This window comes from Oncorhynchus nerka, linkage group LG12, assembly GCF_034236695.1.
Source record: "Oncorhynchus nerka isolate Pitt River linkage group LG12, Oner_Uvic_2.0, whole genome shotgun sequence".
NCBI classification, from domain to species: Eukaryota; Metazoa; Chordata; class Actinopteri; order Salmoniformes; family Salmonidae; genus Oncorhynchus; species Oncorhynchus nerka.
The window spans coordinates 26,084,093-26,096,018 of NC_088407.1; the positions used below are offsets into that span (position 1 = coordinate 26,084,093).

The 11,926-nt window shown below is 45.0% G+C and overlaps 1 long non-coding RNA gene across 1 annotated transcript in view; it reads left to right on the forward strand.

Annotated features, from left to right (window-relative positions):
- Positions 1-520, forward strand: part of LOC135574168 (uncharacterized) — a 100,344-nt gene extending 99,824 nt beyond the window's left edge. The window contains exons 2-3 of the long non-coding RNA XR_010465192.1: positions 251-322; positions 432-520. This is a non-coding gene — a long non-coding RNA (uncharacterized LOC135574168). The remainder of the gene's footprint in view (positions 1-250; positions 323-431) is intronic.
- The last annotated feature ends 11,406 nt before the right edge of the window (positions 521-11,926 follow it).

The window sequence follows — 11,926 nt, forward strand, 5'->3', positions numbered from 1 at the left end:
AATATGACTAACACACTAAGACTAAGGGCTGTATTCAGTCCGTATCATGGAAGTTCAGCGTTACAGTGTGATTTAAATTTAAAGTCAATGTTCCCACGTTAGTGGAGTCTACATTCAAGATAAACACTGTATATTTAGACTCAATCAGAAATGACCTTTACATTTCTGTCAGTCAATCTGTAACCCTTCATCAATACAGACTGAATAGAGTCCTAAGTAGAGATATTAGTGTATCACCTGTATGTTTCAGATGCTGGTGCTGGACCAAGTCATGTGACGTACGCCCAGATTCGACTCAAAAAGTTGGACAAGAAAAAGAAGGGTGACTATCTATGACATCAATTAATAATGTGCAGTGTATCAAAGTTTAGTTGAAACATTTACATATTTAAAAATATAACAAAATCTCTGCCCATCTTCCTCCTCCTCAGAAAAGCCAGCTGATCCAAAAGGAAGTCCAGTCTACTCTGAGGTGAAGACAGGAAAATCCACAAGTAAGACCAATTCTACAAGTTGGCAGTTAGTCACTAAATTCACAATTTGAGAGTGTTGATGAAGAGGCAGAACATGCAATAACTCATTCCTTGATTTGTTGACTGGAAAAGTCCATTGTCAGCAGCAGCTGGACCTGTAGATGTGACCTATGCTGAGGTTGACCTCCAAAAGAAGACCAAAGCCAAGAAGAAGAGAGGTAAGACTGGACATCCCTCCTCCATATTCTCCCTCCCTCCATATTCCCCCTATCAGAACCTCACACCTCTGACCACATATTGAATATTTATCTATTTTATCCTCACTCCCTACAGAAACAACAACCCCACCTGAGACAGATTCAGTCTATTCTCAACTGAAGCCAAGTCAACCCCAGGTAAGATGCTATTGATACTTATATGTAACCCTCTGACCACAGACTTGGATAGATCAGCAAGGGAATGATGGTGAAAAGGACATCACAGTGTATGAACTTTTATGATTTTGACTCACTAGAGGAAAAACAAGAGGCTAGGGATATTACTAAGAAATAAATAAAGGCTTATGTTACTGTTTTCAGAATGTTTTCCGATGCAACAAAATGAATGACTCATTGACAATACAAACACACACAGAATGCAATTTAACGTGAATATATTTTGAATAAAATATTTGCAGTTACACAACTACCACACAATCCAATTACAATATAGGAATAAATATATAACCCCCGGTTACAGAGAGTCTACTCTTAAAACTCAGTCACTGACACTGTTCAACCTAGCAAGCAGCAAAACAGCTCCTGATCTGACAAGGTAAGCTACCGTGCCAAAATTCTCCACACAGCAGCAGGTCAACTCAGGTCAATTCAATAGATATTTAACAACACTTTCTGTACACTTGTAATCATCACCTCTTCCAGTGCCTCAAAAGTCACGCGGTAGGCCCATTTAGTTTATGATAATTCCCTTTTAGTTTAAGAGCTGTTTTGGTGGGATGGAGGTTTGGCCTTCCATGGTAACATCACCATGTTGAAAATGTGTTAAACATTTGTATATATCGTTTTTACATATTTTTATTCTCATATTTAAAAAAAATATTTTGCTAAACCTCAACATCTAAATACTCTCCTCTGCAACCCGCCTCACCCAATGTAGCGTGGATCTGCTTTTTTCTCTCTAAAGTATCTATATTTACTTCGGATCTGGAATCCCTCAACTGAAGCTAGCCAGGTAACCAGCTATCAGTCAGCAAACCATTGCTAGCGGTCATCAGCTAACCTTTAGCTCGGAAAGCCCTCACCAGTTCGAACAACGCGACTCTAACCAGAGCATAATGGACCTATTATTTTTATCCCCGGATTCCCACCGCAAACCAAACATTTTCATCTGGATTTTCACAACTAGCTAACTGCAACCCCGGATGACTACTCCTGGCTAGCGTTTCCATCCACTTAGCTTGAAGCTAGCCCGGCCAGAGCTCCTGTGCTACCACCGAAGCATACTCCTGGGCTACAATTATTCGGTCCACTTCTACAGCCGGTACGGGGCATGGAACCCTGCAGATCCCCTACGACTGGAATAGGAGACATAATCTGCCTGAGGACTCAGGCACGACGCCCGCTGAAGGCACATTATGCTAACCAGCTAGGCCTGCTTAGCTACCTAGAGCTACTTGGCACCCTACTAATTCCACGACCGGTCTATCAATGTCACCGCATGAAGAGGAAAAAACAGACTTAACCCCATCGCGACGTCCCCCAAAGGCAAACTTTCTAGCCCTTGCTATCTGCTTGCTTGCTAACCTTGCTAACCTGTTAACTGCTAGCCTGCCCCGGTCTACTAACTGCTAGCTTGTTTAGCCCCGGTCTGCTAACTGCTAGCTTGTTTAGCCCCGGCCTACTAACTGTTATCTTGTTAGCACAGGCCTGCTAACTGTCTGAATCACTGAGTCTCCAGCTAGCCCATCCACTCACTGGACCCATATTTATTTTCAATCTCTTTTCGATTTTTAATTCGATTATACCTTCCGGTAACCTGCCTCACCCAATGTGATACGGAATCGCTATTATTTTTAATTTTAGAACACATTCAAGAACCTCCAGAAGCTAACCAGCTAATTAGCTACAAGCTATTGAGTCATTGTTGGCCACTGCTAGCGGCTTTTATCTTCTGCACAGCCAGCCCTGTTTTTAGCCTGGATAATACTCGCCAGTCTACCAGATTCGAACTGTCTCTCCACAACAACGCCGGATTCCTGCCGCAATCCCTGGACCACTACTTCTGATCTTCACAGCTAGCTTGCACCCAGTACCGAAGCTATCCCTGAGGCCCACCTCCTGGCCTACTCAGCTGTTCACCCGAACCCCACTCATACACGGCTAGAGCCCAATACTCCACCGGATCCTTGGCTGACGCCACTGCCACGAAGCTAGCACCAGTTAGCCGTGAGCCAAGCACATCTCCCTGCTAGCAGGCACATCTCCCTGCCAACCCTGAGCAGACCACCCCTACCACCCCCGGGCTACTAACTTTAAACGCTGTGTCGCTAGCGTAGTGGCGGCTTCCATGTCCCATCTACTGCTGCCCCCTGGACACTGTGATCACTTGGCTACATTGCTGATTCCTGCTGGACTGTCCATTAATCACGGCCTCCATTCTGTTTATTTATGTTTTATCTGTCGGCCATTTTGTCGGCCATCTGTCGGACATTTTACCTGCTGTTGTTGTGTTAGCTGATTAGCTGTTGTTGTCTCACCTGTTGTTTTAGCTAGCTCTCCCAATCAACACCTGTGATTACTGTATGCCTAGCTGTATGTCTCTCTCAAATGTCAATATGCCTTGTATACTGTTGTTCAGGTTAGTTATCATTGTTTTAGTTTACAATGGAGCCCCTAGTTCCACTCTTCATACCTCTGATACCTCCTTTGTCCCACCTCCCACACATGCGGTGACCTCACCCATTACAACCAGCATGTCCAGAGATTCAACCTCTCTTATCATCACCCAGTGCCTGGGCTTACCTCCGTTGTACCTGCACCCCACCATACCCCTGTCTGCACATTATGCCCTGAATATATTCTACCACGCCCAGAAATCTGCTCCTTTTATTCTTTGTCCCCAACGCTCTAGGCGACCAGCTTTGATAGCCTTTAGCCGCACCCTCATACTACTCCTCCTCTGTTCCGTGGGTTATGTGGAGGTAAACCCAGGCCCTGCATGTCCCCAGGCACCCTCATTTGTTGACTTCTGTGATCGAAAAAGCCTTGGTTTCATGCATGTCAACATCAGAAGCCTCCTCCTTAAGTTTGTTTTACTCACTGCTTTAGCACACTCTGCCAACCCTGATGTCCTTGCCGTGTCTGAATCCTGGCTTAGGAAGGCCACCAAAAATTCTGAGATTTCCATACCCAACTATAACATTTTCCGTCAAGATAGAACTGCCAAAGGGGGAGGAGTTGCAGTCTACTGCAGAGATAGCCTGCAAAGTAATGTCATACTTTCCAGGTCCATACCCAAACAGTTCGAACTTCTCATTTTAAAAATGACTCTCTCCAGAAATAAGTCTCTCACTGTTGCCGCCTGCTACCGACCCCCCTCAGCTCCCAGCTAAACTGGGATATGCTTAACACCCCGGCAGTCCTACAATCTAAGATAGATGCCCTCAATCTCACACAAATCATCAAGGAACCCACCAGGTACAACCCTAAATCCGTAAACAAGGGCACCCTCATAGACGTTATCCTGACCAACTGGCTCCCCAAATACACATCCGCTGTCTTCAACCAGGATCTCAGCGATCACAGCCTCATTGCCTGTATTTGCTATGGGTCCGCAGTCAAACGACCACCCCTCATCATTGTCAAACGCTCCCTAAAACACTTCTGCGAGCAGGCCTTTCTAATCGACCTGGCCCGGGTATCCTGGAAGGATATTGACCTCATCCCGTCAGTTGAGGATGCCTGGTCATTCTTTAAAAGTAACTTCCTCGCCATCGTAGATATGCATGCTCCGTTCAAAAAATGCTGAACTAAGAACAGATATAGCCATTGGTTCACTCCAGACCTGACTGCCCTTGACCAGCACAAAAACATCCTGTGGCGGACTACAATAGCATTGAATAGTCCCTGCGATATGCAACTGTTCAGGGAAGTCAGGAACCAATACACGAGGTCAGTCAGGAAAGCAAAGGCCAGCTTCTTCAAGCAGAAATGTGCATCCTGTAGCTCTAACTCCAAAACGTTCTGGGACACTGTAAAGTCCATGGAGAACAAGAGCACCTTACCCTAGTAAAACTGACTATCCTACCAATCCTCGACTTCGGCGATGTCATCTACAAAATAGCTTCCAATACTCTACTCAGCAAACTGGATGCAGTTTATCACAGTGCCATCCGTTTTGATACTAAAGCACCTTATACCACCCACCACTGCGACCTGTATGCTCTAGTCGGCTGACCCTCGCTACATATTCGTCGCCAGACCCACTGGATCCAGGTCATCTACAAGTCCATGCTAGGTAAAGCTCCGCCTTATCTCAGTTCACTGGTCACGATGGCAACACCCACCCATAGCACGCGCTCCAGCAGGTGTATCTCACTGATCATTCCTAAAGGCAACACCTCATTTGGCCGCCTTTCCTTCCAGTTCTCTGCTGCCTGTGACTGGAACGAATTGCAAAAATCGCTGAAGTTGGAGACTTTTATCTCCCTTACCAACTTCAAACATCGGCAATCTGAGCAGCTAACCGATCGCTGCAGCTGTACATAGTCCATCGGTAAATAGCCTACCCAATTTACCTACCTCATCCCCATACTGTTTATATTTATTTACTTTTCTGCTCTTTTACACACCAGTATCTCTACCTGCACATGACCATCTGATCATTTATTACTCCAGTGTTAATCTGCAAAATTATAATTATTCGCCTACCTCCTCATGCCTTTTGCACACAATGTATATAGACTATTTTTTCCCCTTTTTTCTACTGTGTTATTGACTTGTTTATTGTTTACTCCATGTGTAACTCTGTGTTGTTGTCTGTGTCACACTGCTTTGCTTTATCTTGGCCAGGTCACAGTTGTAAATGAGAACATGTTCTCAACTAGCCTACCTGGTTAAATAATGGTGAAATAAAAAATGAAAAATATATAAGAAAGAGTTCCGAACAGCTCTGCCAAAACCAGCTAATTTTCAATTTTCCCCTCCCCACTCAGACCACTTCCAGAATCCTATCAAAATTCTTGCTTGAGAAATTACCCTTTGCAAGGAAGCTTTTTGTTTATTTTGACCATTTTAATTGAAAACAATCACAGGCTGGTACATAATTGTTACCCAGAAATTATTTGATATTGAGATGAAAACAGCAGCATTGGATCTTTAAATTACTGACGTTTTTCTTTAAGTTTGCACATGAAAGTAACACAACATAGGCTGAACAGCAGAGGATGTGGTAAAACAATATGTTTCTAAATACATGGTTTATATTACACTCATATGGAACTAATGCTCATACATCATAGTATACTGTATCTATTGACAGTATATCTCTGTTTTATTCTTAGGACTTTGTTTGACTGCAAGCACTAAAAAATGTTGTGTGGTGATATGTTACAGGTCCTTGAGGGAGATGGAGGGATAAATAACTTTGTGTGGTGATATGTTACAGGTCCTTGAGGGAGATGGAGGGATAAATAACTTTGTGTGGTGATATGTTACAGGTCCTTGAGGGAGATGGAGGGATAAATAACTTTGTGTGGTGATATGTTACAGGTCCTTGAGGGAGATGGAGGGATAAATAACTTTGTGTGGTGATATGTTACAGGTCCTTGAGGGAGATGGAGGGATAAATAACTTTGTGTGGTGATATGTTACAGGTCCTTGAGGGAGAAGGAGGGATAAATAACTTTGTGTGGTGATATGTTACAGGTCCTTGAGGGAGATGGAGGGATAAATAACTTTGTGTGGTGATATGTTACAGGTCCTTGAGGGAGATGGAGGGATAAATAACTTTGTGTGGTGATATGTTACAGGTCCTTGAGGGAGATGGAGGGATACATAACTTTGTGTGGTGATATGTTACAGGTCCTTGAGGGAGATGGAGGGATAAATAACTTTGTGTGGTGATATGTTACAGGTCCTTGAGGGAGATGGAGGGATAAATAACTTTGTGTGGTGATATGTTACAGGTCCTTGAGGGAGATGGAGGGATAAATAACTTTGTGTGGTGATATGTTACAGGTCCTTGAGGGAGATGGAGGGATAAATAACTTTGTGTGGTGATATGTTGCAGGTCCTTGAGGGAGATGGAGGGATAAATAACTTTGTGTGGTGATATGTTACAGGTCCTTGAGGGAGATGGAGGGATAAATAACTTTGTGTGGTGATATGTTACAGGTCCTTGAGGGAGATGGAGGGATAAATAACTTTGTGTGGGGATATGTTACAGGTCCTTGAGTGGAGATGGAGGGATAAATAACTTTGTGTGGTGATATGTTACAGGTCCTTGAGGGAGATGGAGGGATAAATAACTTTGTGTGGTGATATGTTACAGGTCCTTGAGGGAGATGGAGGGATAAATAACTTTGTGTGGTGATATGTTACAGGTCCTTGAGGGAGATGGAGGGATAAATAACTTTGTGTGGTGATATGTTACAGGTCCTTGAGGGAGATGGAGGGATAAATAACTTTGTGTGGTGATATGTTACAGGTCCTTGAGGGAGATGGAGGGATAAATAACTTTGTGTGGTGATATGTTACAGGTCCTTGAGGGAGATGGAGGGATAAATAACTTTGTGTGGTGATATGTTACAGGTCCTTGATGGAGGGATAAATAACTTTGTGTGGTGATATGTTACAGGTCCTTGAGGGAGATGGAGGGATAAATAACTTTGTGTGGTGATATGTTACAGGTCCTTGAGGGAGATGGAGGGATAAATAACTTTGTGTGGTGATATGTTACAGGTCCTTGAGGGAGATGGAGGGATAAATAACTTTGTGTGGTGATATGTTACAGGTCCTTGAGGGAGATGGAGGGATAAATAACTTTGTGTGGTGATATGTTACAGGTCCTTGAGGGAGATGGAGGGATAAATAACTTTGTGTGGTGATATGTTACAGGTCCTTGAGGGAGATGGAGGGATAAATAACTTTGTGTGGTGATATGTTACAGGTCCTTGAGGGAGATGGAGGGATAAATAACTTTGTGTGGTGATATGTTACAGGTCCTTGAGGGAGATGGAGGGATAAATAACTTTGTGTGGTGATATGTTACAGGTCCTTGAGGGAGATGGAGGGATAAATAACTTTGTGTGGTGATATGTTACAGGTCCTTGAGGGAGATGGAGGGATAAATAACTTTGTGTGGTGATATGTTACAGGTCCTTGAGGGAGATGGAGGGATAAATAACTTTGTGTGGTGATATGTTACAGGTCCTGAGGGAGATGGAGGGATAAATAACTTTGTGTGGTGATAGATGAGGGAGATGGAGGGATAAATAACTTTGTGTGGTGATATGTTACAGGTCCTTGAGGGAGATGGAGGGATAAATAACTTTGTGTGGTGATATGTTACAGGTCCTTGAGGGAGATGGAGGGATAAATAACTTTGTGTGGTGATATGTTACAGGTCCTTGAGGGAGATGGAGGGATAAATAACTTTGTGTGGTGATATGTTACAGGTCCTTGAGGGAGATGGAGGGATAAATAACTTTGTGTGGTGATATGTTACAGGTCCTTGAGGGAGATGGAGGGATAAATAACTTTGTGTGGTGATATGTTACAGGTCCTTGAGGGAGATGGAGGGATAAATAACTTTGTGTGGTGATATGTTACAGGTCCTTGAGGGAGATGGAGGGATAAATAACTTTGTGTGGTGATATGTTACAGGTCCTTGAGGGAGATGGAGGGATAAATAACTTTGTGTGGTGATATGTTACAGGTCCTTGATGGAGGGATAAATAACTTTGTGTGGTGATATGTTACAGGTCCTTGATGGAGGGATACATAACTTTGTGTGGTGATATGTTACAGGTCCTTGAGGGAGATGGAGGGATAAATAACTTTGTGTGGTGATATGTTACAGGTCCTTGAGGGAGATGGAGGGATAAATAACTTTGTGTGGTGATATGTTACAGGTCCTTGAGGGAGATGGAGGGATAAATAACTTTGTGTGGTGATATGTTACAGGTCCTTGAGGGAGATGGAGGGATAAATAACTTTGTGTGGTGATATGTTACAGGTCCTTGAGGGAGATGGAGGGATAAATAACTTTGTGTGGTGATATGTTACAGGTCCTTGAGGGAGATGGAGGGATAAATAACTTTGTGTGGTGATATGTTACAGGTCCTGGAGGGAGATGGAGGGATAAATAACTTTGTGTGGTGATATGTTACAGGTCCTTGAGGGAGATGGAGGGATAAATAACTTTGTGTGGTGATATGTTACAGGTCCTTGAGGGAGAAGGAGGGATAAATAACTTTGTGTGGTGATATGTTACAGGTCCTTGAGGGAGATGGAGGGATAAATAACTTTGTGTGGTGATATGTTACAGGTCCTTGAGGGAGATGGAGGGATAAATAACTTTGTGTGGTGATATGTTACAGGTCCTTGAGGGAGATGGAGGGATAAATAACTTTGTGTGGTGATATGTTACAGGTCCTTGAGGGAGAAGGAGGGATAAATAACTTTGTGTGGTGATATAACCTACTTCCGGGTTGGAGCGAGCGGTCGCATCCGCACTTCGGTCCGCAGGTAGTATAACTTTTCATTACATTTCATTATAGTACAACAGTTTGATTTGTCTAATCTTAGCAATTTCTTCTTAGCTAGCTACATAGCTGTCATTGTATCAAAGATAATTGCGTAATTATCGTATTTCGTCGTCCTAACGTAGTCTACACTGCTATCTGCCCAGCAGCTAGCCAGCTAGCAAACGTCCACCGTCTACCGAATAGCAGCACTGTAGAAACCATTACACTCAACTGAACGACTTGATTAGTGCAGTGTTAGCTAGCTACATAGTTGTCTTTGCTGTCTTCGTATCCAAGATAATTGTGTAGCTTAGAGTGTGTAGTTTTAGAGTGATTATCTTAATTTACCGAGGTTAGCTAGCCAGCTATTAGTCGTCCTTAACGTAGGAGACACTGCTAGCTAGCCAACAGCTAGCCAACATCTACCGAATAGAACTTCCGCACTCAACAACCCGGTCGCATTCCGCTTCGCTCCACAGGTAGTATCACATTTTCATTTAATTTCATTACAGTACAACGGTTTGATTTGTTTGATCGTAGCTAGCTAAATAGCTAGCTACATAGCCGTCTTTGTATCAAAGATAATTGTGTAGTCTAGAGCGATTTTCTAGGTTAGCTAGCCAGCTATTGTCGTTCTTTTAACGCAACGTAACGTAATCAACACTGTAGAAACTATTACACTCAACGGAACGACTTGATTAGTGTAGTGTCAACAACGCAGCCACTGCCAGCTAGCCTACAAAGTCAACAACGCAGCCACTGCCAGCTAGCCTACTTCAGCAGTACTGTATCATTTTAATCATTTTAGTCAATAAGATTCTTGCTACGTAAGCTTAACTTTCTGAACATTCGAGACGTGTAGTCCACTTGTCATTCCAATCTCCTTTGCAATAGCGTAGCCTCTTCTGTAGCCTGTCAACTATGTGTCTGTCTATCCCTGTTCTCTCCTCTCTGCACAGACCATACAAACGCTCCACACCGCGTGGCCGCGGCCACCCTAATCTGGTGGTCCCAGCGCGCACGACCCACGTGGAGTTCCAGGTCTCCGGTAGCCTCTGGAACTGCCGATCTGCGGCCAACAAGGCAGAGTTCATCTCAGCCTATGCCGCCCTCCAGTCCCTCGACTTCTTGGCACTGGCGGAAACATGGATCACCACAGATAACACTGCTACTCCTACTGCTCTCTCTTCGTCCGCCCACGTGTTCTCGCACACCCCGAGAGCTTCTGGTCAGCGGGGTGGTGGCACCGGGATCCTCATCTCTCCCAAGTGGTCATTCTCTCTTTCTCCCCTTACCCATCTGTCTATCGCCTCCTTTGAATTCCATGCTGTCACAGTTACCAGCCCTTTCAAGCTTAACATCCTTATCATTTATCGCCCTCCAGGTTCCCTCGGAGAGTTCATCAATGAGCTTGATGCCTTGATAAGCTCCTTTCCTGAGGACGGCTCACCTCTCACAGTTCTGGGCGACTTTAACCTCCCCACGTCTACCTTTGACTCATTCCTCTCTGCCTCCTTCTTTCCACTCCTCTCCTCTTTTGACCTCACCCTCTCACCTTCCCCCCTACTCACAAGGCAGGCAATACGCTCGACCTCATCTTTACTAGATGCTGTTCTTCCACTAACCTCATTGCAACTCCCCTCCAAGTCTCCGACCACTACCTTGTATCCTTTTCCCTCTCGCTCTCATCCAACACTTACCACACTGCCCCCACTCGGATGGTATCGCGCCGTCCCAACCTTCGCTCTCTCTCCCCCGCTACTCTCTCCTCTTCCATCCTATCATCTCTTCCCTCTGCTCAAACCTTCTCCAACCTATCTCCTGATTCTGCCTCCTCAACCCTCCTCTCCTCCCTTTCTGCATCCTTTGACTCTCTATGTCCCCTATCCTCCAGGCCGGCTCGGTCCTCCCCTCCCGCTCCGTGGCTCGACGACTCATTGCGAGCTCACAGAACAGGGCTCCGGGCAGCCGAACGGAAATGGAGGAAAACTCGCCTCCCTGCGGACCTGGCATTCTTTCACTCCCTCCTCTCTACATTTTCCTCTTCTGTCTCTGCTGCTAAAGCCACTTTCTACCACTCTAAATTCCAAGCATCTGCCTCTAACCCTAGGAAGCTCTTGCCACCTTCTCCTCCCTCCTGAATCCTCCTCCCCCCCCTCCTCCTCCCTCTCTGCAGATGACTTCGTCAACCATTTTGAAAAGAAGGTCGACGACATCCGATCCTCGTTTGCTAAGTCAAACGACACCGCTGGTTCTGCTCACACTGCCCTACCCTGTGCTCTGACCTCTTTCTCCCCTCTCTCTCCAGATGAAATCTCGCGTCTTGTGACGGCCGGCCGCCCAACAACCTGCCCGCTTGACCCTATCCCCTCCTCTCTTCTCCAGACCATTTCCGGAGACCTTCTCCCTTACCTCACCTCGCTCATCAACTCATCCCTGACCGCTGGCTACGTCCCTTCCGTCTTCAAGAGTGCGAGAGTTGCACCCCTTCTGAAAAAACCTACACTCGATCCCTCCGATGTCAACAACTACAGACCAGTATCCCTTCTTTCTTTTCTCTCCAAAACTCTTGAACGTGCCGTCCTTGGCCAGCTCTCCCGCTATCTCTCTCAGAATGACCTTCTCGATCCAAATCAGTCAGGTTTCAAGACTAGTCATTCAACTGAGACTGCTCTTCTCTGTATCACGGAGGCGCTCCGCACTGCTA